At 35.6% G+C, this 27,253-nt stretch overlaps 1 pseudogene; it reads right to left on the bottom strand.

The window, feature by feature from the left end:
• Positions 1–1,252: 1,252 nt before the first annotated feature.
• LOC114037704 lies at positions 1,253–2,273 on the bottom strand (annotated as a pseudogene).
• Positions 2,274–27,253: the final 24,980 nt, after the last annotated feature.

The raw sequence follows: 27,253 nt of genomic DNA, 5'->3' as shown, positions 1-27,253 counted from the left end.
TAAGCTATCCAAACCTTGTTCTATAGTCAAGTAAGAATATTTTGAGACCTGAAGATGAGACTAGGATGTGTTCACAGAGGGGAGAAAAAAGTTAAAATATCTTTTAAAAAATATTGTCATAGACTGTATAATTTAAAAGAAAATCAAGCTAAAACTCTTGAATCTGCAGTCAATAGCATGATTGCAAGTGTCCGTCTCAGGTTTTGTAGTGTTAGTTTCAGTGTACGTACAAGCATCAGCCACTTCAACTACTTTCAACAGATATGGAGAATTAATGTAATTGTGTTCAACTTAGCTCTCACTTCTGCCCCACTACCATTCCCAGAAATTAGACAATAAACTTGGTGGGAGTTCCATATCTTTAAAGACACAAGATCCAACCTATGTCTCTTTAAGTATTGTTAGTACTGTTCTCAACAGTACTCTGGGAAGCGTGCGTTCTCTTATAGAGATAAGGCAGAGATTTCACTGACCTACAGTCAGGAAGAGTTGGAGGGGTACATTTAGAAGAGAGGAACAAAAAGGCAAGAAGTGGGGCACATTCTCACCAACACAAATGAGTGACTGTTTGGTCAGTTTCAAAGCTTACAATCAATTAAAAGGAAATTTTATCTTATGACAATTTCCAAAGGGAAGAAAGTAATTCTTCACTTCTCAGAAGGTAAGGCTGATACAGAGACCAAGAACCTAGGCCTCATAAAACTTTTCAACATCTCCTAGTTGCAGAAATATGAGTTATCAAATGCAGCAGTTTAAGACCCAATATGTTAATATAACCATGACAAAGCAAGGCACAGCTCTTCAGGACAAATGACTGACCCAAGTGCTGCCGATTGGTTGGGCAGATTGACAGCTATACAGAGGCATATTAATCACAAACAACTTAGTTCTTAGCAATTCTATTAAAAAAAAAAGAAAAAGAAATTCTATAGGTTTACATACACAACATGTCTGAGATACTCTTTAAGCAGTTAGAATTACTCAACTCAACCTGAACACCATTCTACTGGTGAAACTGTTATGAGGTCTTGCCAGGCCATATCGCCATCCTAGGTACAGCTCATCTCCTTGCCAGGGTATGGGGATCTCAGTTCTCAGTGAGTAGGTGTGTCTGATTGAGTGAGGCAGACTCAGGTCTCATCTCCAGGCTTCAACCTTGTCCTTTCAATGAGCAATAAGCAATAACAGGGAGCAGTTCACAAAGGGATACATACATGTGGCTCTCCTTACTCCCTTGTAAAAAAGGAGTTTGTCAGTTTTCCATGAGACTTATGGCTTCAGTCTGGTTGCTGGGAGCATTGGCCAGCTTGGGGGTTGACAAGTACTCCAAATCCTAGTGTCCATTCTCACAAGCCTTGTTGCCATTCATTTCATTGGCCTCCTTTTAACTTCTATTGTATTCAGTGATCTGCTGGAGCTGATGCACAGCATAGTGTGGTTTAGTGTTCAGAGGACAAGCTGGCACTTTTATGTTGAGGACATCAGATACCATGCATCGACACAGCCAGCCTACCAATACGATATTTCTTGTGATAGAAAAGCTGTCCCTCTACCTCAACAGGGAATACAATAGATAAGGCCTTACATAGACTTTTGGGGATACATGGAAAATTCTTTAGACACATGAATTTAAATGGATTAAGCCAGGTTTTCTCTCCAAGTTCTTGCTCCTCTGGTGACTTTGAATGAATCCAGTGGAATCTAAAATTGATCTGGAAGTCATAGATAGGGTGTTCACTCCAACACATCATATCTAGCATGTAGTAGGTCGGGTTTAGTTCACTATAGATATAAACCAGGATTGTGTGATCTTTCCCTATGGTTGAGGTTCAAGTATTGCCTCCAGGAAGAAGGGAAGGAAATCTGTTGACACAATACACTCTCTTGGGGTATGCTATAATGTAGGCCACAATGAGGGCTCTTTTCCCCACAGATCGCATCATCATGATCCTCTTCTGCTCCAGATCTGAAGGGAATTCAGTTGCTGCTTGGACAGCATCAACTGGTTAGCATATTACCTTGGCAGCTTCTTGCCAGTGTCAATGTCCATCCCTTCCTCTTCCTTGTTATCCACCCTTACTAGTCACCTTCAGCCAATCTTCTATCATGGTTCCTGTAGTTTAGTCATTTGGCCTAAGAGTTTACATCACCTTTTGTCCTGTTCCAATGAACTTAGACTTGTATTGCAACAGGTGAGAGTGAGGTGCTAAAGGTCTTTTCAGGTCTTAGGAGATTAGAAAACTGCTTGCCAAGGATTGAGTGTGCTCTTCCATATTCTGTGATGATGGCAAGGCCAGGCTGGGCTGAGGAATGCTCCAAAGTAGTGGTCCAATGACCAAGACTCCCATGATGATGCTGGCATGCAACTGCAGAAGAGGCACCATCAGGCTCACTTTTGATGCCACCTCCAACATGAAGCCTTTCCAAATTGCTCCAGTGTTTGAGACTTAACCTCAACACTTTGCAATTTTTCAATGTATTTTATGTTTATTTATACAGGGTATCCCAAAAATTCAGTCCTAAGGACTTCATCAAATAATGAAGGAACAATAGAAAGCTTTTTATCAGAGGAATAACATTGTCAGACCTGTACATTAAGAAAATCAATATGATAGCAGAGTGCAAGAAGATTTGATTCATGGGGAGAGACATCCTCTGCCATTAATACTCACTTTTCTTTACCACATCCTCTTAGCAATGATTGATTATTGAGTTTTTACATGCTTTCTTTTTTTCTGAATCTTGGTGGATGCTACAACAATTTTATAATCCTTACTTGTAATGCTGTTATAGGAACATATGTAGGAAGATGTAGTAATAGGAATCCAGAAGTAATTATGTATATCCTGAAATGTAAATAACTTCGTAGCTTGAGAGAAATCCTGAACTTTTACTCTGCAATAGGGCATGATCAATGAACAACATGTCTAAAGGCTCCAATATGGCTATAATTTTCTTCTTTCATTCCTATAATAACAAAGGCCAAAATGGACTTCTTGATGTCTTTCTTGCCTCTCCTTTAATGTGCTCTTTAGCTTCTGAGTTTATGTGCTATTGCCTAGAACGTCCTCTCTTCTTATCTTGTTCTGTTGATTTCTTACTGATCCGCTAAAGTCTATCTCAAATGCCACCTCCTCCGAGAGGCCTTTAGCTTTAGAATTCACATATCACTTTCTTTTACATTTCTTTATTGCACTGTTCAAATAATGTGCATTATGGTTTTGTGTTTTCTTATCTTTTCTCTTTCCTAGGCAGGAAAACATTGACTAGGTCATTTAAACATTCTGACTTTTCTTCAATGCTTAATACAATGACTTGAACATAATAGATTTTTAATAAATGTGAATTGAATGAAGAGCCTTCTAAATCACTAATTGATGTGATGGTTTCTCTCCCTTTGATTGTATCTCCCTCCCTTTGTCTTAATCCCATGAATTACTAATTTTTTTTATTAAAAAGTTTATTTTTTTAAATTCTCTTTTACTTTATTTTCAGTTTCAGATTATTTCCTTCCATTTACATCTTCCCTATCCAATGAGAAAGCAAAATATAAAACCTATTACAAATATGAAGTCATGAAAAATACATTTCCATATTAGCCATGTTCTGAGAAAAAAATACCAAGAAAAAGCGAGAAAATATGCTTCAATTTTCATTCTGATGGACAACCTGTCTGTCCATCAGATCTCCATCTGGAGGTGGATAGTATTTTTCATCCTGAGTCTTTGGAGTTTTGGTGGATCATTGTATTGATTAAAATTAAAAATCTTTCATAATTAATTATCTTTACAATATTGCTATTACTGTTCTCCTGGTTCTGCTTACTTCATTCAGCATCAATTATAAGAACAAGTCTTCCCAGGTCTTCATTATTTCTTACAGCACAATTATATTCCATCATAATCATATACCATTACTTGTCTAGCCATTTCCCAATTGATGGGCACCCACTCCGAATTTCTAATTCTTTGCTATCATAAGATGAGACAATATAAATGTATATGTGTGTCTCTATAGACTTATATATGTATATATATATATATGGATGTATGTACATACACACATCCATATATACATACACATAAACACACATACATACGCACATCTATCTATCCATCTATCTATCTATCTATCTATCTATCATATCCTTTCCCTTTTTTCTTTGATTTCTTTGGGGAGGAGATCTAATAATGGTATAGATAGGTCAAGGGATATTCAGAGTTTAATAGCTTTTTGAGCATAGTTCCCAATTGCTTTCCAGAATGGTTGGACTATACTAAGAGTATGTTAGTATGCTTATTTTTTTCCATATTCCCTCCAACATTTATCATTTTCCTTTTCTGTCATGCTAGCCAATCTGTTAGGTATGAGGTGGTACCTCAGAGTTATTTTACTTTGCATTTCTTTACTTATTATATATTAAATATATATTTATTATATGTATTTATATTCAGAACATTTTTATGTGACTTTAGATAGCTTTGATTTTTTCCTCTGAAAACTATTTGTTCATATCCTTTGACCACTTGTCAGCTGGGGAATGACTCTTATTCTTCTAAACTTAGCTCGGTTCCCTATATCTTTTAAAAATAAAACCTTTATCAGAAAAACTTGGCGCAAAGATCCTCTCCCCCACCACAGTTTTCTCTTATTCTTCTAAGTTTAGCTACATTGGTTTTGTTTGTACAAAATTAAGTAATCAAAATTATCAATTAAATCACCTGTGAAACTTTTTAGCTATTTTTTGGTCATGAACTCTTCCCCTATTCATAAATCTGACCGGTCATTTCTTCCATGCTCCATTAAAATTTTCTGTCAGTAAATGTTCTCTTTTGTCTAAGTCACATACCCATTGTGAACTTATCATGGTATACAAAATGAGATGTTAGTCTATGCCCAATTTCTGCTAGACTACTTTCCAATTTTCCCAGAAGTTTATGTCAAATAATGAATTCTTTGTCAAATACTAGGTTATTGTGTTTATTTGCTTCTGTATGTTATATATTAATCTGTTCCACTCATTGACCACTCTTTTTCTTACCTAGTATTGAATTATTTTGATGATTAGAGTTGTATAGAATAGGATGAGATCTGGAACCTCTAATCTTCCTTCCTTAGTATTATTTGTCCTGCTGGATTTTGTTGGTAATATATAGGAAAGCTGAATTTTTGTGGATTTATCATATATCCTTTAACTTTGTTGAAGTTGTTAATTGTTCCAATTAATTTTTATTTAACTCTCTAAGTGATAGTTTCTTTGCTCTTTGCCTATGCCTATTTCCATTTCTTTTTTCTTGTCATTGTTATACTAGAATTTCTAACAAATATTGAATAATAATGGTGATAATGGGATATCCTTGCTTCACTCCTGATCTTACTGGAAAGGCTTCCAGTTTACCCCAATTACAAATAATGTTTGTCCTTAGTTTTGGTTGGATAATATATATTTTTTAGAAAAATTTCATTTATTCTTGATTTCTTATTGCTTTTTTTTTAAAACAGAGGGAATTTTTCAAAAGATTTTTTATCCTTTAATAAATAATCATATGATTTTTTGATGTTTTTATTATTGGTATATACTTGATATATCAATTATACTTATAGTTTTCCTAATATTGAACTAGCTTTCAATTAATACTATTAACCCAACTTTTTCATAGTGTATGATCTTTGTGATATATTGTTGTAATCTCTTTGTGTTTTATTTTAAAATTTGACAACACTTTTCAAAGTGAATTGACCTATAGATTTCTTTTTTTGTTTTTGTTTTCCCATGTTTAGATAATGTGACCATATTTCTGTTATACCTCATACCTATTTTCTCAAATAGTTCTTTACCTAGTTTTTTCAAATAGTTTATATAGTATTAAAATTAATTCTTCTTTAAGTATTTTGTAACATTTGCTTATAAATCCATCTGGTTATTTTTTTTCCTTCAGAGCTCATTTATGGCTCATTCAAATCTTTTCTAAGATAGGGTTGCTTAAGTATTCTATTTCCTATTCAGCTAATATGTACAATTTATATTTGTGTATAAATTTATCCATTTCACTTGGATTAACAGTTTTATTTTTCTATAGTTGGGCAAAAATGGCTCTTTATAAATGTTCTTATTTCATCTTCATTGGCTGTGAATCAACCCTTTAATTTTTTTATAATGGTAATTCTTCCCTTTTTAAAATCAAATGATTCAATAGTTTATCTATTTTTATTATTTTTAAATTGTTACATTTTAAGTGATTCCTAATTTTGGTATATAATCACTTTTTTGATTTACAGAATTTGTATTTCAGTATTTAATTGAAGGCTTTTAATTTGTTGTTTTTCCAAGTTATTTCTTTATTGTATGATGAATTCATTAATCTGATCTTTCTCTCCTTTAATGTAAGTATTTAGAAATATAAAATCATAAAAGCAATCAATAATTTCATTAAAGATAACATCAACAATGAGACAAAATACCAAAATTTGTGGGATGTAGCCAAAGCAGTAATAAAGGGAAAATTTATTTCTCTTATTGTGTACACTGATAAAGGAAGGAGCAGATCAGTGAACTGGACATGTAACTAAGAAAAAAACTTAGAAAAATAACAAATTAAAAATCCCTAATTAAACACCAAATGGAAATTCTGAATATCAAAGGAGAGAATAAAATCAATAGTAGAAAAAAAATAAAATATGTCTTGGCTCTTTCTTTGATCATAGCTTTCAGGTAGTAGAGTCCCCTTATTTTTACTCTTTCCATGTCTCTATTTCAAGTGTGTTTCTTGTAAATAACACATTTCTAGATTCTGGTTTCTAATCTGTCTTGTCATCTGCTTCTGTTTTATGCGTGAATATATTCTATACACACTCAAAGTTTTGATTACTAATTGTACGTTTTCCTCCATCTTACTTTCTTTTATTTATACTTTTCTATTTCTTTCCCTTGTCACTTCTCTAAAGTCTGTTTTGCTTCTGATACTGCCTTTGTTTCTTTGGCATCTCTTCCCTTTCCTTTTCAACTTCTCTTGAATCTTATGTTTGCATGTGAAATTTTCTATTCAGCCTCAATTTTTTTCATAATTAAGTATCTATTTTTTATCCTGTAAGATTATATTCAGTTTTGCTGGGTAGGTAGCTCCTTTGCCTTCTAGAATATCATATTCTACCTCACCCATTTCTTTAAATTTGTAATTTCTAAAAATCATAAGAACCTGACTATGGTTACATAATATTTGAGTTATTTCTTTCTGTCTGCTTGCATTATTTTCTCTTTGACCTAGGAGCTCAGATTTGGCTATAATATTCTGGTGAGTTGTCATTTTAGGATTTCTTTTGGGAGTTGCCTGGTGATGTCATTTAATTTCTACTTTGTCTTCTTGTTTTAAGATATCTGGAAAGTTTTCCTTTATAATTTATTGAAATATAATGTCTAGGTTCTTTTGTTATTGTTGTTGTTGGACTACTTTTAGGTAGCCCAACAGTTTTTAAATGATCTCTTCTTAATTAAATTTCCAGGTCAGTTGATCTTTTTCTGAGATATCTCACATTTTCTTCTTTTTTCAGTACTTTGACTTGTTTTATTGTTTTTTGATGTCTCATGGAATCATCTATCATGACAATTTCTAATTTTCAGAAGTTATTTTCTTCAGTAAAAAGTGGTTTCGTATCTCTTTTATGAGTTGGCCAATTATGAAATTAGGGAATTAATTTCTTCAGCATTTCTCTCTCTCTCTCTTTTTCTCTCTTTTTTTTTTTTTACCAAACTCTTAATTCTTTATTCATAATTTTGTTGCATTTCCCTCTTTTCTTTTCCCAATTTATTCTTACTATTGCTTTTTTATTTTAAAAAAATCCTTTTTTCATATTTTCTAAAAAGTCTCTTTAACTCATTTAGTAATTTTTATTGGACTTGTGTCAAATCTGTATATTTTTCCCTTGTGACTTTGTAGATCTTCTAAAGAATTGTATTGTTTTGTGTTTGTCCTGAACTTCCTTGTCGTCATTGTAACTTTTCATGGTCAGGTTCTTTTTTTTCCCCATTATTTGCTCAGTTTAATCCAACTTACTGACTTTGGATTTTATGTTGTGTTGGGTTCTGCTCACCCCACAGAGAATATCTGTCTTAAGCTTCTGCTGCTTTTATAGATTAGTTTGGGGGACTGTAAGTTTTCCATGCTTTCCAAGTGGTGTGTCTTAAGGAGAGTTTTGCTCACTGTCCTCCTTATGCTTATTCTGCAAATTCTTGACCAGATTTGGGTTTCTTGGCTTGTATGTAATTGAGTTTCTTTATATTGCAGTTTGACTAATTCAGTTAGTCCACTGGGAGGTTCTGAAAGACAGCTTCTGGCTCCCCCTTGGTTTTGGTCTTTTTTCTTGGTTTATTCCACTGCAGTCTTAAATGTGAGATTAAAAGTTAGAACTGATTCCCCACTTTTATTGAGCTTAGGGAGCCACACACCTCTGGAACTTGTTTCTTGCTCCTTATCCAAATAGGTTCCCTCTTGTCTTGCAACTGTGACCACTCCTCTCCCCCTGAAATTGTGATCTATAACTGGGTAATGAATGACAGAGCTGCTAGTGCTAGGACAGCAGTGTTCTGGCATCTCTCCCCTGACCCAGTAATTCAATCTCCTTACCATTGTTGGGTGCTAGTCTGCTCCTTTTCACTGCTGTCACCACAGCCCACTGCTTGTTGTGGAATTACTTTTGCTACACTATTCTTCTTGCCAACTGCCATACATATGTCTGTAGTACTCTTTATCTTTCTTCCTAAGCTGCCCTGGGCTGGAAAAAATGATTCACGGTGACTTTTTCTTGACTTTCCCAAGCAGAATTCAGTTTGGTGCATTGTTTTGTTGTGAAAAGGATGTGTTCAGAGAGTTAGGCAAAAATGCTGTTACTCTGCCATCTCGACTTTATCTCATGGTATTCACAAGCTGGAACCTGACCATGTTAGAAAATTCCTTGGCTATTGCTGAAATGTTTGTATGTGTTCTCTGTGGAATTTACTGGCATAATTTACCTAAGCAAACATCAAGTATCAATATAAAAATATTATTTCAAATAAGAAGGAGGGAGGTGGGGCAGGGGAAGGAAACCTTTCATTTTTTTTTACAAAGACCATCTTAAAAGTCAGACCTGGAATTTAAAACTCCAAGTGGTTCTGGAGTCACTATTTACTTTTGAGTAATCTTCAACAAGTCACCTAACACCTGTGGGCCTTATTTTCTTCATTTTTCAGGGTCCATACATCATATTTGTTTATGTCAACCGCTTCATCCCTTCCTAAACCAAAATTATACTACTTTGTATATTTTTGTAGGATCAATAATTATTTGTTAAATAAATTAATTTTTGATCCTGTAGTTGCCTTCTTAAGTTTTTAGGACCCATATAAGAAGATACTGAACATTCCTTAATACTTATCTAGGAATATTCATTTGATTATCTAGGAATACATCAAATAGTAAATGCTATTACTTAGCACTGCTGAGTGATAAGGATTTCTTAAGTTAAGATGAAAAGATAAATCAGGACCCTTTTCCTCAGCTCCTTACTGGGACACAAGCTGAAGTTTTGGTCAGCACTGCCCTCTAGTTGAAGAGACTCTAAATTCTGAGAAAGCCAAGCTTTACCAGATAGTAAAGAGTTAATAAATATGTGTTGATTACAATCAAATAAGATTTTAAATGATGACTGAAGTCCCCTTTGATATTTCCTCACTGATGTAGTACTACCCAATGTCATATCAAGTTTAGGTGGCATATGGACAAAAATTAGAGGTTCACAGAATATAGGATCTGGAAGAGATATTGAAGATAATCTATTCATAGAGATCTTAGTATTTAGAGCTTACGGATCCTTAGAAATCTAGACAAATCCAGTCACTTTACAGATAGTCCAAAGATATAAAGTACCTTTCCCAAGGTAATACAGTAAGTTTGAGGGCCCAAATCGTATGTCCCAATTTCTGCTCTCTTTCCCACAATGTCATTCTAGTGCTCCAATCTTTTTCCCTACTTTTTTTTAAAAATATGTTTTAGCACATGGGAAATTCAAACTAAGAAAGGTTAGATTTTAGGACAAAAGGCCAAGTTTATCAAACATTTAATAGGAAAAACCAGGGCTACCATCAACATTTCTTGACTTTCAGTCCAGAGATCTTTTCTTGATATTACATTGAGTAAATGGAAAGTAGTTGCTTTTGGTATAAGAGGTCAAGGTACAGAAAGTCTAATTGTGATCTCATTCATATAGGAAGTTCATAGTGAGGAACTTCCTTTACCAATTCAGGTTGACATTTCCTCTGCATCAAATAGTCCATAATTAAATAGTCCAGAGCACTAAAAGATTAAGACTTGCCCAGAGTCACAAAGCCAATATGTTAGAGGCAGAATTTGAACACAAGTCTTCACTCCCTGGCTAGCTCTCTATCCACTATATCATGTAGCTTCTGAAGAGGTTAGAGAGCTGACTAATTTTCTAGATCACTTGGCAAGTCAGGATATTTTGCCTGCTTCTAGATGATTATTTTCTAACCTTATTTTAAAATGGTCAAAATTCATTCTTCTACTCATGCTGATCAACTGCTTCTGACACCAGCCTTACTCTAGCACATCATGAGGGAAAAAAAATTTGGTCAGAACCTATCAAGAGCCTCTGTAACCCACTTGAATGTTAATCTAGACACTCTGAGGATGAAAGCAAAGAAATATTTGGTTTGGGAGGCATGTTACATTAAATAATGAATCTCAGGGAATTTTGAGGATCACATGGGCTCATTTCAGAAAGAAAAATAATAAAATATCCAGAAAACTAAAACAAAGTATACAAATCATATAATTAAGGATTCTTCTATGGCCATTTGATGCCTCATTACACTTCATGGGTGCAACTACTCTTCATGTGTACATTTCGTGAATACCAATGACATGAATATTTTCATTTGGGGTCTACATCAGTGTTTCTTGATCATGTTCCAACATCACATTTTCAAAAAAGTCAACAAAATGCACCTACATACTCCAGTCTCACATATACTTAAATAAAATCATAGAGACAAAATATGCAAACAATATCATTAGAGATTCATCACCTTTAAGATTTCAATCTGTGACCTGAGTGATTTTAAGTACATGAAGGATATTAGTGTCTAAACTTCTTCAAGCATAGGCCTAAAGACCTTGCAAATATCCCCTGTACACTTGAAAATTCAGAAACAGACCCCAAATCCCCCATTTTCTACCAAAACAAACTTACATGTGAACTGATCCAACCATTCTGGAGAACAATTTAGAGCTATGTCCAAAGGGCTACAAAACTGTGCATAGCCTTTGACCCAGCAATACCACTTCTACGTCTGTATCCCAAAGATATCATAAAAATGGGAAAAGGACCCAAATTTACAAAAATATTTATAGCAGCTCTTTATATGGTGACAAAAATTGGAAACTGAGGGGATGCCCATCAATTGGGGGATGGCTGAACAAGTTGTGATTTATGAATGTAATGGAATACTGTTGTGCTATGAGAAATGATGATCTGGCAGACTTCAGAAAAACCTGGAAAGACTTACATGAACTGATGCTGCATGAAGTGAGCAGAATCAGGAGAACATTGAACACAGTAATAGCCACATTGTGTGATGATTAACTTTGATAGACTTAGCTCTTCTCAGAAATACAAGGATCTAAGACAACTCCAAAAGACTCATGGTGGAAAATGCTATCCACATCCAGAGTCTGAATGCAGATGTAGCATACTATTTGCTCTCTCTCTCTCTCTCTCTCTCTTCCTCTGTTTCTTCTTTCTTGTGGTTCTTCCCATTGGTTCTAATTCTTCTTTACAACATGACTAATGTGCAAATATGTTTAATATGAATGTATATATAAAGCCTATATAAGATTGCATGATGTCTTGGGGAGGGCTAGAGGAGGAAGGGGAGAAAATTTAAAACTCAAAATCTTATGGAAGTGAGTGTTGAAAACTAAAAATAAATAAATGAAAAAAACTAACATTTCACTTCATTGTATAAGAGTAGAGATCTTTGAAAAAAACTGTGTAGAGACCGCAGAATTTGATCTCAAATCCCAACTCACACAGACAGAAACACATTTGGTATAAAGCTTAATCACTAGGACAATTCACGTATCTTTTTTAATTTATTCCCTTTAATGCATTGGCATTCTCCTCCCCCCCCCCATTAAGTAACAAAAAGACCTGAATTCTGGTCACAATTCTATCACTAATTTGCTTTGCAATTTTGGGCAAGTCATTTGACTCTCTGGTTATTAGTATCATCATCCACTAAATAGAGTCACCCCTAAGGCTCCTTTCATTTTTATGATACTATAATACTATGATTTTACAGAACTGAACATATTTTTTAATATTATAACATATAATGAGTCATTAATTGACATCTATGAAAGATTCCCCACCAGGCATTCCCTTACAGGTCCATATATATAACCACAAGTACAAACTTTCCCCACCCCAAAGTATTGCCTCAACATTTGAGTGCATTGTTTTCTTTGGAAATAGCCATTCCAAGGGCTAATGCACTTTTTTTTTGTCTGAAGCATCCTTTTGTGATTCTCAATAGTTTCTTTAGAGGCATCATTGAATATAATGTACCTTCCAAACCAAGCTGTTTGAGAGAAAATTGATAGTTTTTGTTAGCTCCCATGTATTAATTTATAATTTCTATGCAGATAATTCTAGAGCTACATATCCTATCCTAGTCCCTCTCCTCCAATTCTAGTTCTGTGTTTGCTTATTGAACATCCTGAATTGGATGTTCCATTAGGCATTTGAAATGCAACATGTCCAAAATGTAACTCATTCTTTCCTGCCAAACCGATACCTCTTCCTAACTTCCTGATTATTGTCAACTACCAATATGGATAAACAAAAAGGTCCCTTGACTCCCAGTCCACTCTTCTTTTCATTGGATTCACTCTTTAAATATTTTTAAAAAATTTCTTGTAATTAAATTCCCAAGAACATGATATGTCTTTATTTATATGAAAGTAAAACAAACAAACAAACAAACAAAAACAAAACAACATCTAAAACCAGAGAGAAGTGCTTTTTGGATTATTTAATGTTGTGTATTCTCCACACTGCTACTCTTCCCCATAGATAATCAAGAGTTGGCTAAATTTGCTGACCTCCTGATCCTTCTGAAGATTACTCAATTGCCACCAAGGCTTTTTACAGATATTGCTGACCCAGGACAAGACTGAAAAGTTGGTGAAATTTGTTTTAAATGCACCTAATTTTCCTTCTTTGTGCTTTATTTTCTCTGTTTTTCCCTCTGTCTCTTTCCTTCTGTTTGTTTGTTTTCTTGCTGAGGGTTTTTGTATTCTTTCCCTTCCCTCAGAATCTGCTTTCTGTAATTATACCTCAATGTGAGTTTATTCTCTAATTCTGTATCACAGGTCTATTTGCATATCCAGCCTCTTTTCTGCTCAAAGGAGAAAAATTTTTGTGAGGTAGTAAAGGAATTTCAGAATTAGAAACTGAGTGGAGCAGGTATTCATTTCCTGGCCCCTGTGAATTTCCAAGGCCCCTAAAATCTGCATGTTAATCAAGCAGATCACCTCTTTCATCTCTTCATAAAGCTAAACCTGATTCAGAGATAGCAGAACTCAAAGTGAAGAGACAACAATTCCCCTCCTAGACAAATGGTGGGTTTTAATAAATTGACATAAAATTTAACAAATTGACATAAAACCCAATAACCCAACCTCTGTGCTAAAAGGCAATAGAAAATTATAAGAGAGTTATCCAAGAGGCATCAGTTACTCCTTTTGCTTGCAAAAGATCCAGAGAGATTTTAGTCTACATGAAGGCGGCTTTGACCCTTAGGGCTGCTTCCAGCAGCTTCTTCTCTAAAGAGAAGTAGTATACTAACAGAGAGATCTGGATAAAGATCAGTGAAGCAGTGGCTTCAGTAGCTCTGGACATTTATTAATAATTTCTGTTATCTACTCCATGGGCCCCAGTATTTGACTACCAAGGAATGGTCTGTTTTAAATAATAGCATCTTATCTCTTGAGTGTCTATAAGTGGAGGCTGGATGACTGTCATGGTTGATCTATAGGGGATTCCTACATTAATTTTCTTGGACAAACTAAATGGAAATAAAATTAGTTTAGAAGTCAGGGGATCATGGTTTGAATCCCAGATCTGCTGCTAGAGGTTATCAAAATTACAACAATACCCACATGGCCTTAGACAAATCAGATCAACATTTCATTTCAACAAACATTTATTAAGTGAATACTGTATGGTAGGAAGTAGACATATAAATACATAATTAAAATAATCTCTATAATCTGGGAGCTTATATTCTATTGGGAATGCACATTTATATAGAAGAGTAAATAAATAATTTAAGGAGGGAGAACCACTAAGAGTTGGGGGAGGGATGTTGGGAACACTTAACTGACAAGGGGACTCTAAGCCTTAGTTTTCTCATCAGTAAAATGAGGTAATAAGACTGATGATCTCTAAGGTACTTTTCATCAACAAATCTTTGTGTCTACTTTAATATGGGCTGTCAGAGATGGAGGGGAGGCTATATTGACCAGAAATCTCTCTCACAGTAATCATTCATGGTTCCTGAAATGCCCATTATTAAAAACAGAAAAAAAACTTCCACCTTGTAAATATCTGAATCTATATATCTATATACCTACATAAATATAGAGATAGACATATGCATGTACATATGAATACATATATGTATGTGTGCATATATACATATATACATGCCCCTAGAAGAATTTATTAATGTAGAATTCACTGTTAGCTTTTTAAAATAAATATTAGTATTTTCCCCTCAAATTTCCTTAGAAAAATTTGTCTTCACTTCCTTTTTGTTTCTATCATCACCTCCTTTGAATTATTTTTAAAAATTTATATCTTACACCATCATTTCTCTCTGTAGATACATATGCCTATACATACATATATATGCTTGCATTCACACACACATATATATGTAGACACATGCACACATACAGACATCTTTTTGCTTTCCTCCAATGAACCATCCCTTATTACAAAAAATAAAAGAAAATCAAGTTAGCAAAACTAACACCTCAACCAAGTCTGACAAAATGTGAAGTATTCCATAGTCTCTCACTTCTGCAAATAAAGAAATAAAGAAAAAAAAAACAAACAACTTTTCTTCAAGGCCAAGCTTGGTCATTATAACTATAAAGGATTAAACAATTCTCTCACTCTCTTTCTCTCTCTTTCTCTCCTCTCTTTTCTCTCTCCTCTCTCTCTCTCTCTTTCTCTGTGTTTTGTTGGGGAGAGGAAAAGGGTTTGTTATTTCCATTTACAGTTGAATAGACTACAGTGTTAGTCGTTGTGTACACTATTTTCCTGTTTCTGTTTACTTCACCTTCTATCAATTAACATTTCTCTAAATTCTTCATATTTTCCCCTTATGACACAGGAATATTCCATTACATTCATGAACCACAATATGTTTAGCTATTCTCAAGTTGATGGGCATCTATTTTGTTTCCAATTCTTTGCTACTATAAAAAAATACTGCTGTGAAACTTGAATGAAAACTTTTTTTGCTTTTGAATGAAAACTGTTTTGCTTTTTTTTTGTCTCTTTGTATTATATGCCTAACAGTGGGATCTTTGGGTCAAATAATGCAACTTTTATTTTTAAAGCATAATTTCAAATTGCTTTCCAGATTGGATAGAACAATTCACAGTTCTACCAGAAACATGTTAGTATGCCTATCTCTTTCGAACCTCATCAACATTGAATATATCCATAGTTTGTCATCTTTGTTGATTAGCTGAGTGTGGGCTGAAGCTTCAAAGTGGTTTTGTTGTGCATTTCTCTTATTTTTAGTTAATTGAACAGTCTTTTATATGGTTGTTAGTTAACTGTGTGCATGTTGCTTTCCTCCTCCTAGAACCTAAGTTTTTTGCAGTCAAGGGCTGTTCTTCTTCATCTTTATTAATTAAAAGGTGGTGCTGGAGCCACTATTCTGATTCTATTTCATAGAAGGATCAGAATTTCACCCCTGAAAATTAGGACTAATCCATCCTATTGAGTTGAAGCACTGGGTAGGAATGGGATAGTGAAGATAGAAATATTCTATGGAATTAGGAGGAAAACCCTGACCCTGGGAAAAACAACTGGTGAGTCTCTTAAAAAGAAAGAAAAAAAATGTGTTATGTAGTTCCCAAAGAATAGTGAGAAGCCAACCTGGGAGAACAGATCCTTAAATTTCCAGTATGGGTATTTACACCTCACAAATCCTGCACATCAAGACTTGATTTATTGTTTTGTTGATTGTCTAGACTTAAGAAATCAATGGATAAAATGTCAATAATGCAGATTACACTTAAAAGTGTGTCTTGCATCTCAGTGATACATTTACCAGCACTGCCCTGGTGAGCTCCAAGCTGCCTTTTGTAGTACTTAGGCCATAAAATATGTAAAAACAAGTAGAGAAAACTTTTTGTGGTAAATGTTAAAATTCAAACTTATCATCAATTAATGATTCAATAAATATTTATTAAGCACCTACTATGTATCAGACACTATGCTAAGCACCATCATTTTTAAGTAACATATTTTAAACACCAACATGTGCTTGAATCCAAGGTTTTTGTTTTTGTTTTTTCCAAAGAAAACAAAATTCTAGCAAAATTGGAGGCTGGTGACTAGAGTTCCCAAGTCTAGAGGTTTGAGCAGAAAGTATGCTAAAGGCTCAAGAGGAAGGAGTCCTGAAGGAATCACAGAGACAGATGATGCAGTCCAAGAATAAGAACTAGGTTTTCACTGAGGGGAAAAAAGTCAGAGAAGTGAGCTTTAGAATGGTTAAAGATTATTCAGATAGATGATTCAGCCAGATGGGGCAGATGAGCTGGCAATCAAGAGAAATGAAGAGTTTCAATGTGTTTTTATATTGTTTTGTTCCAAAAATATTATTTCTGGCTATTCTGTAGTGTTTTATTTAAGAATTTAGGATTTTCAAAATTTTTATAAAAATGAGGGTAGAGTGTGGTGGTGTATATTTTAAAACTTTACTGAGGAGAGTGGGATTTTATCTGAGCCTGAGTTTCTTTATATATATAATTGCAACAACAATGTTCACACTACCTGTGTCACAGGGTTTTTGTAATACTAAAAGGTTTATGAACCCTAAATTACTTATATAAAAGTGAGGATGACTCATACCAGTGTCTCATATCCCAAATTATTTTTAGACCAATAAAATATCTAGTTTCTAATATTGTCAGACCTTTGTAGCCTTAATGTAGAGATTATTGATAGTTCTCAGGACAGGGATCAGAAGCCTACATGAATAGGGAGGTAGGATTATAGGAGCACAATGCAGAGAGAAGAAAGGTAGCAATATGGAGTCAATTTTTAAATTTATTAACAAATTTCTTTGGCAGGAAAATATTGTGGATCAGAGGCCTCGGGTTAATGTGAGGGACCAACTATCTGTTGGGAGGTATTGATTCAGATGACTCCCTAAATCCTATGAATTTCATTGTGTTGTTGTTCAGTTGTTTTCTATCATGCCTGACTCTTTGTAAAACTATTTGGGGTTTTCTTGGCAAAGATATTAGAGTCATTTTCCTTTTCCTTCTCTAGCTCATATTATAAATGAGGAAACTGGTAAACAAGTTTAAATGACTTTTCCAGGGTCATCCAGCTAGTAAGTGTCTGAAGCTAGATTTGAACTCAGGAGATGAGTCTTCCTGACTCCAGGCCTATTACTCTATCTACTCTGCCACTTAGAACAGGTGTGGACATAAGCATGTGCTATTGCCACAGGCTTGCTGGCAGGGACTTCCAGCTCTCAATGATATCTTTTAGGAAGGAGAACTGTAGTTAGCAAGGTAAATAGAAAGAAGTTTGAGAAAACTCCAACCTCAAAAAGGCTCAGCAGGAACTCGTGACAATGTGGCAAAGGGAAGAACAAATATTACTAGTACCCTAAGATGGGAAAGAGGTGAATGAAATTCATTAATGCAAATTCAGCTACAAATTTTGGAATTTTATTTGAGAAAGCTAAGTAGTAGATCATAATATTTACCTAAATAGGTTTTTCCATAAAACTTGAAAAAGTATTGAATAGCTCTAAGGCATGTTGTCCTGGTTTGTATAATTTTCTTTTCTTTTTTTTTTTTTTAGTTTTCAACAGTTACTTCCACAAGATTTGGAGTTCCAAATTTTCACCCCATCTCACCCCTCCCTCCACCCCAAGATGGCATGCATTCTGACTACCCCTTCCCCGAGTCTGCCTTCCCTTCTATCTTTCCCCCCTTCTCTTATCCCCCTCCCCTTCTATTTTCCTGTAGGGCAGGATAGATTTCTGTACCCCATTTCCTGTATATCTTATTTCCCAGTTGCATGTGAAAACATTTTTTTAAACGTGTGTTTTTAAAACTTTGGGTTCTAAATTTTCTCCCTCCCTCCCTTCCCACCAACCATCATTGAAAAGGCAAGCAATTCAATGTAGGTTATACATGTGCAGTTATGCAAAACACTTCCATAGTAGACATGCTATGAAAAACTAAATCTATTTCCCTGAATCCTATCCTGCCCCCCCCCATTTATTCTATTCTTTCTTTTGACCCTGTGTCTCCTCAGAAGTGTTTATTTCTGATTACCTCCTTTCCCAATCTGCCCTCCTTTCTGTCATCCCCCTACTCTCTTGTCCCCTTTCCCTCCTATTTTCCTGTAGGGTAAGACAGATTTCCATACCCAATTGAGTGTATATGTTATTCCCTCCTTAAGTCAAATCCTATGAGAATAAGATTCACTCATTCCCTCTCACCTTCCCATTTCCCCTCCACTGTAAGAACCTTTTCTTTTCTGTTTTTTTTTGTGTGTGAGATAATTTACCCCATTCTATCTCTCCCTTTCTCCTTCTTCTAGTATAATCCTCTCTCACCCCTTAATTTTATTCTCCAGGTATGACCCCTTCATCTTCAACTAACCCTTTGCCCTCTATCTATCTACCTATCTATCAATCTATCTATCTATCTATCTACACATACATATAATTTTTCCCCTCCAATTACCCTAATACTGACAAGGGTCTCATGAGTTACAAATATCATCTTTACAAGCAGGAATGTAAACAGTTCAACTTTACTAAGTCTCTTAAGATTTCCCTTTCCTGTTTACCTCTTCATGTTCCACTTGAGTCTTGTATTGGAAAGTCAAATTTGCTATTCAGTTCTGGTCTTTTCATCAAGAATGCTTGAAAGTCCTCTACTTCACTGAACAACCATTTTTTCCCCTGAAGGATTGTACTCAGTTTTGCTGGGTAGGTGATTCTTGGTTGTAATCCTATCTCCTTTCCCCTCTGGAATATTATATTCCATGCCCTGTGGTCCCTTAATGTAGAAGCTGCTAAATCTTGTGTTATCCTGATTGTGTTTCCACACTACTTGAATTGTTTCTTTCTGGCTGCTTGTAATATTTTCTCCTTGGCCTGGGAACTCTGGAATTTGGCTACAACATTTCTAGGAATTTTCCTTTGGGGATCTCTCAGGAGGAGATCAGTGGATTCTTTCAATTTCTCTTTTGCCCTCTGGTTGTAAAATATCAGGGCAGTTTTCCTTGATCATTTCTTGAAAGATGATGTCTAGGCTCTTTTTTTGATCCTGGCTTTCAGATAGTCCAGTAATTTTTAAATTCTCTCTCTTGGATCTATTTTCCAGGTCAGTTGTTTTTCCAATGATATATTTCACATTGTTTTCTAATTTTTCATTCTTTTGGATTTGTTTTACAGTGTCTTGGTTGCTCATAAAGTCACTAGCTTCCAATTGCTCTATTCTAATTTTTAAGGAAATATTTTCTTCAGTAAGCTTTTGGACTTCCTTTTCCATTTGGCCAATTTTGCCTTTTGAGGCATTCTCCTCTTTGGCTTTTTGGACCTCTTTTTCCATTTAGGTTAAGCTATTTTTTAAGGTGTTATTTTCTTCACTATTTTTTGGGTCTCCTTTAGCAAGCTGTTGACTTGTTTTTAGTGATTTTCTTGCATCACTCTCATTTCTCTTCCCAGTTTTTCCTCTATTTCTCTTGCTTACTTGTCAAAATGCCTTTTGAGCACTTCCAAGGCCTGGGACTGATTCATATTTTTCTTGGAGGCTTTGGATGTAGGAGCTTTGACTTTGTTGTCTTCTTCTGGTTGTATGTTTTGATCTTCTTTGTCATCAAAGTAAGATAATATAGTCTGACTCTTTTTGTGCTGCTTATTCTTGATCCTGGCCAATTACTTGAGTTTTAAACTCTTTATTAAGATAAGAGTCTGTTTCCAATGTGGAGAATGTACTGTCCCAAGCTTTGGGGCTTGTATAGCTGTTTTCAGAGATACTTCTAGCGACCTGAAAATTTTCAGTTCTTCCAAGGTGCTATGATAAGGGGCGAGGTGTTTCCACTGCCACAACAAGCTCCACCACACCAGTACTCCTTCTCATCCCAGGAACACCCCTCAGAACTGTGACCCAGATCCAATCACGGGCAAAGCAAGAGATTCCTGCCTGAGCACTGGCAAAGAGATCCCTGCAATCCCCCGCTGATCCATCACTCAATTCCCCCTCAGTCTGTGGGCCAAAAGCTCAGGAGGCAGCCACTGTCCCGGAGACACACTCGGGACTTGCAACTGAGACCTAGCTTCTCTCTCACTGCAGTCACAGACTTTTCCCACTGACCTTCCAAGTTGTCTTTGACATTCATGGGTTGAGAAGTCTGTAAACCACCACAGCTGCCCATGATTCATTTATCTGAGGCCTGCTCCAGGTTGGCTGTGGCCTGCATGCCCACAACATACTGTGCTCCTCTCCCTGCCTGGTGCAGTATACCATTCTGATCAACCATCCAGGTTGCCTTGGACTGGAAATTTGTTTCATTCTGTCTTGTTATGGGCTCTGCTGCTTTAGAATTTGTTTAGAGTCATTTTTTTACAGGTATTTAGAGGGGTTTGGGGGAGAGCTCAAGCAAGTCACTGCTTTCCCTCTGCCATCTTGGCTCCGCCCCCCTCTAGTGATCTATAATTTTCAATAGTGCTGATGCCAAGGTCATCTACTGCATCCTGGGCCATTGCCAGTCATACTGACTTTTGTCTTGCTGTTGGACTCGATGAGTAGAAGAGAGGGTGGGGCTGAACAAATTTGTGCAATTTTTGTTGTTGTTGTTGAGTCATTAAGTCATGTCTGACTCTTCTTGACCCCATGGACCATAGCACACCAGGCCCCTCTATCCTCTAATATCTCTTAAAATCTGTCCAAGTTCATTTTCATCATTTCTAGGACACTATCTATTCATCTCATCCTCTTATATCCCCTTTTCTTTTTGCCTTCAATGTTTCCCAACATCAGGGTCTTTCCCAATGAGTTTCAGCTTCAGTATTTGAACTTCCAATGAATAACCTGACTTAATTCTCTCAATATTGACTGATTTGATCTCCTTGCTGTCCAAGGGACTTTTAAAAGTCTTCTCCAGCACTGTAATTCAAAAATGTAAATTTTGTGGCACTCAGCTCTCCTTATAGTCCAACTCTAATAGCCATGCACTGCTATGAAAAACAAAAAAAACATAGCTATAACATGTCTTTGCCAGAAAGGTGATTTCTCTGATTTTTAATATGCTATCCAATTTGCCATAGCTTTCCTTTCAAGGAGTAAACACCTTTTAATTTCATGACTGCAGTCACTATCTGTAGTGATGTTTAAGCCCAGAATATAAAATATAAAATCTGACACTTTTTCCATTTCTTATCTCTCTATTTGCCAAGAAGTGATAGAACAAGTTGCTCAGCTACCCAGTTAACCAGCTGCTGGCTTCAAGCCAGCTTTTACACTCTCTTCTTTCACCTTAGTCAGGAGGCTTCTTGATTCCTCTTCACCTTTTGCCATCAGAGTGGTATTGTCTGAATATCTGAGACAGTTGATATTTTCCTGGCAACCTTGATTCTAGTTTTTGATTTGTCCAGCCTGGCATTTTGCATGATATACAATGTAGACATTTAAGTTAGATAAGCAAGGTGACAATATACAGACTTAATGATACTCCTTTTCCAATCTTAAACCAATCATTTGTTCCATGTTTGGTTCTAATCAGTTGTTCCATTTTTGGTTCTTGATTCTTGGCCTGAGTACAGGCTCCTCAGGAGACAAATAAGATTTTTTGGTGATCCACACAGTAAAAGGTTTTAGTGTAGTAAATGAAGCAGAAGTAGAAATTTTTCTGGAATTCCCTTGATTTCTACATAATCCAGCAAATGTTGGCAATTTGGTTTCTAGTTCCTCTGCCTTTTTGAAAATCATCCTGCTCTATGGTAATTCTTGGTTTATATATTTCTGAAGCCTAGCTTGTAGAATCTCAAGAATAACCTTGCTTGCATGTGAAATGATCTCAATTGTTCAGTAACTTGAACATTTCTTGACATTGACCCTTCTTTTGGATTGGAACATAAACTGATCTTTTCTAATCTAGTGGCCATTGTCAAGTTTTCCAAATTTACTGGCATATTGAGTGCAGCACTTTAACTGTATCACCCTTTAGGATTTTAAATAGCTCAGCTAGAATTTCATCACCTCCACTAGCATTATTGTTAGCCATGCTTCCTAAGGCCCACTTGCCTTCATCCTCTAGGATGTCTGGCTGTAGATCAGTAACCACACAATCATCATTATCTGTAATATTAAGCTCTTTCATGTATAGTTCTTTTGTGTATTTTTTGTATTTTTTTAATTTTTAGGAAATTGGGGTTAAGTGACTTGCCCAGGGTCACACAGCTAGTAAGTGTCAAGTATTTGGTCTGAGGCTGGATTCTTTTGTGTATTTTTGACACCTCTTCTTAATCCTTCCTGACTCTGTTAAATCTCTACCATTTCACTTAAATCTGATTCATGTGCAAGTTAAGAAATCACCCCATGATGTCATCCCTCCTCTTCAAAAATGAAGGACAAACAACAACAACAATTTTCAGGAGCTCCAACACTTTTCCAAGTAGCTGTGGAAGAACCAACATGATGGGAATAGCAGTGATGGTGGTGGTAGTAACTTCAATAGAGGCCAAAGATGCTAGACAAAATAGCAATCATAGAGCAGCAAGGAGTTCTCTTGGGCCAAGCCAGGAGTTGTGGGAATGTTTTCTGGCAGCAGTTGAATAGGAAATGTATAAACCTTGAGTGAAAGTAGTACTTCAATTTGTGTGGGCTATATAGATATAGGAGAGAAAGTCAAATTTCTATCCACCTTGAATTCTTTCCTTATTTTAGGAAGGCTCAATTCCAAGTTGATGCTATAAATCTGGAATGGCTGGAAAGTTTCCTGGGGGGAAGCATGGCCCACTAGAGAACTTGATGTCTAGACTCTTTAAATGACCTTGTATTATTATTTCCTTGATTAAGAGTGAGGCTGAATGTCAGCAAGGTGACATTAACAGCAATGAATAACTTTAGAGGCTATTGTTATAGGTGAGTTTACTAGAGGGGAAAATATCATTGACCATCTATGGCTTTGTGTATTGGATATTCTATCTCTCTCCATTTTTCAGGTAAACCAAGAAAACATTTTTACACTCACTACCTCTACTTTCTCTTCCTCCTCAACCCCATTGCTAATCTCATTACTCAGATGAAACTTATCTCTCCAAAGTTATTAATGATCTCTTAATTACTAAATCTGATTTTTTTCTCAGTCTTCTTCCTTTTCATTTTACATGCTGCATTTGACACTATTGGCCACACTCTCCTATATATTCTTTCAATTTTTTATGACAACACTCTCTCATGGTTCTTAACCTTTCCTCCTAATCTTGCTTTTCCACTTCATTTTTTTCCTTACTTGTTATCCATATCACTCCTCCTAATTCTGAGTGCTCCTGGTAGTTTTACCCTGGACCTTCCTCTCTTTTCCCTCTACAATGCTCTCTTTATAATCTCATCAGCTCCCATAGGATTAACTATCATCTTTAAACAGATGACTCACAGATCCACAAATGGAGCACCAGCATCTCCCCTGAGTTTCATGCATGACCCATTGTCTATTGGTCATTTCAATCCAGGTGTTCCATAGACATCTGAAGCACAGCATGTCCAAAAATGAACTGAACTCATTTTATCCCTCTCCTCCAAACCCTCTTCCAAACTTCCTCATTTCTCTCAAAGGCACTACCATCCTTTTAGTTCCTAGTTTCATAACATTAGCATTATCCTCAGTTACTCATCTGGAACATCCAGTTAAATGCCAATTCTTGCTGTTTTTACCTCTACCATATCTTTCATATCTGACCCCTTCTCTCTATTGACACAGACCAACTTAGTTCAGGCTCTCATCATCTCTTTCCAAGATTATTTCAATAATCTCCTATTTGACCACCCTGATTGAAGTTCTCAATTCACTAACTATTCCAGTCTATTCTACAGAGTGCTGCCAAAGGAATTTTCAATAAGCGTGGAACTGATCATGTTATTCCTTTGCTCAATCAACTTCAATGGCTTCTTCTTGCCTCTAGGATTGAAATATATACCTTCTGCTTAAGTTTTAAAATCATTCACAATCTAGGCCCAACCCATCTTTCCATTCTCACTGGGCAGTACTCCCTCTCCCACAATCTATGATAGAGCTCAACTGTTCTTTTTTCTGTTCTTCACTCATAACACTCTATTTTCTATCTCAATACCTTTGTAGTGGTTGTACCCCATACTTGGAAAATACAACCTCTTCACTGCCTCCCTCACAGTTCTCATTTCTGTAAAAAAAAAAAAGAGCTCCAGTAGTATCATATTGATGAAGCCTTTTTTGACCTCTGCCCTCCCATTCCCCTGCTACTAGTACCCTCTCTTCCAAACTATTTCATATTAACTGATTTGTATTTATTTATAGGTAATCATTTTATATTTATAATGTGTAGACATATACATGTATGCACACATACATCTTTGTATTTATACACTTGTTATAACCATTAGAATGCAAATTCCTTGTAAATAGGAATTCTTTTCTTTGTATTTGTAAATCAGTATGTAGTATGATGCCTGGCATACATACTAAGTACCTAGTAAATGATTGTCACTTGATTAGATTTGTGTAATAAACTTTTTTGTTTAATACCTTGTTTCCTTGCTTGCAAGGGAATTCAAGACACTCAGATAAGAAATATAAACAAACAAAGTGTTCTCAAAGAGAAGAGTTTCTGGATGGAGACATGAGCCATAGAAAGTATTTCATTATTAAGTTTCTAAGATTGACTTTGGGTCTGTGTGAATACAGAAATTCCATAATAGGCCATGAGTTGCATTATTATTCTTGAATAGACCCTTTGCTTACCCTATTCTCACAATGTCTATCAATCTCATATGAGTTATTATGGAAGGCTGACTGCCCTAGTATCAGTGATCACACCCCAGGGGGTATTCTGATGATGAAAAATAAGGCACCAGAGATGAAACTAAACAAACAAGAATTTTGCTGAGACAGTGACTTCATGGATTGCATCATATCACACTCCTGGGGATCCTGTCAAACATCATTCTAAATGCAGGTTTTTATGGAGTTTCACGAAACAAAAGATGTAATGATTCTGCCTTTTTGTTTTGTTTTGTTTTGTCCGGTGCTCTGTTTTAAGATCAGCATATTTTCACAAGGTAGAATAGTGAAGACAAAGTTTCCATATTGGGGAATGGTTGACTTTCACATTCCCAGATCATTTCTGAGGGGCTAGGCCTTCAGGCCAATCTATTGTTGATGTTCATAGAATTGCCACAAGTCTTCAGTGTCAACTTCTTTAAAAAAAGAAGTATAAGCGAAGGCAGGTAGCAGCAACATAGCCCTCCATCCCCCCCTCATTGGTATGCCATGAGGCTAAGGACTAGTAGTCACCGTTAATGACACATGAATTATGTATGCTACAGCTCAATATAACATTTGGTGTGATTTAAACAGCATGAATTTTTAGTGAAAGTCATTTTGATTCTGTGATGTATTACACTTCCAAAACCCTTAGCAGGAGGCAGGAATTGAATGATGTTCACTGAAAGCTTTTATTTGTTAAGCATACACAATGTGGCTGCAACCCCAGTGCCTAAATAATGGGGAACTGAGAAATCAAAGATGGGGTGGCAAATTGGGCAGCTTCCAAGCCCCCTCTTTCCCAGCTCAAAAACTGTTGGCTTTCTAGCCTTTTTTTTCTTTTAGTGGAAGCTGAAGGGTTCTCAGGCTTTACTCCTTAGCTCTGTTAAACACTTCCTCTTATTTTAAAACCCCACTATAAACATGAGTATTCAAACACTGCCTCACTCTGAACCTAGAAAGCCAGTAGACTTTTTCCAACCCTGTGATTAGTGGGACTGGTTTGGGATAAAGTCATTTATTGTTTTTAATAGAATAACCACGTATCTAGTATGTGGGCATTGGGGTGTGTGTGTGTGTGTGTGTGTGTGTGTGTGTGTGTGTGTGTGTATAAAATCACCAGTTATTTATAGATGAGGCTTGTTTTGTGGAAATTTAAATTAGATTTAGAATTTCAAATGTATTAAACTGGTACAGGAAAGATAACTAATCACATTTGAAAAAGGACATAATCAACTTTTCCATTAAAGTCAAGAAGAATAGCTAACAGTGAAAGATAAAAATCAGGATCCAAAGGGATTTCAACAGGGTAAGTGTTAGGGTTGAATATAATAAAATGAAGTATAATAGGGATAAGTGTAAAGTCACACTTTAGTTGCAAAAATCAATACACAAGAATGAGATGGGAAACGTGGCTGAGAAGAGAAATGATTTCCTTTGAAATCAAGTACCAGATTGAAAGTTAAAAATATATGTAAATATACTTTTATGTTATATATATATATACACATACACATACATGTATACATATATATACCCATATATACATACATATATATACCCATATATACACATACATATATATATACATATACATATATATACATATATACACACACACACATATATATATTAGGCAATTGGGGTTAAGTGGCTTGCCCAGAGTCACACAGCTAGCAGGTGTCAAGTGTTTGGTCTAAGGCCAGATTTGAACTCAGGTCCTCCTGACTTCAGGGCCGGTGCTCTATCCACTGCTCCACCTACCCGCCCCTGTAATACATGTATATTATGTATGTATATATACTTCTTATAATCAGCCAAAATAAGTGTCAAAAGATAATATTAATCTTTCCTTATAGAAAAGTTTCTCATGGCTTTAATCACATACTTTTTTTACATA

This window comes from Vombatus ursinus, unplaced genomic scaffold, assembly GCF_900497805.2.
Source record: "Vombatus ursinus unplaced genomic scaffold, bare-nosed wombat genome assembly UNPS02010548.1, whole genome shotgun sequence".
In the NCBI taxonomy this organism is placed as follows: domain Eukaryota; kingdom Metazoa; phylum Chordata; class Mammalia; order Diprotodontia; family Vombatidae; genus Vombatus; species Vombatus ursinus.
The sequence above is the reverse complement of the archived record's forward strand: the minus strand, read 5'-3'. Positions and strand labels throughout refer to the sequence as shown.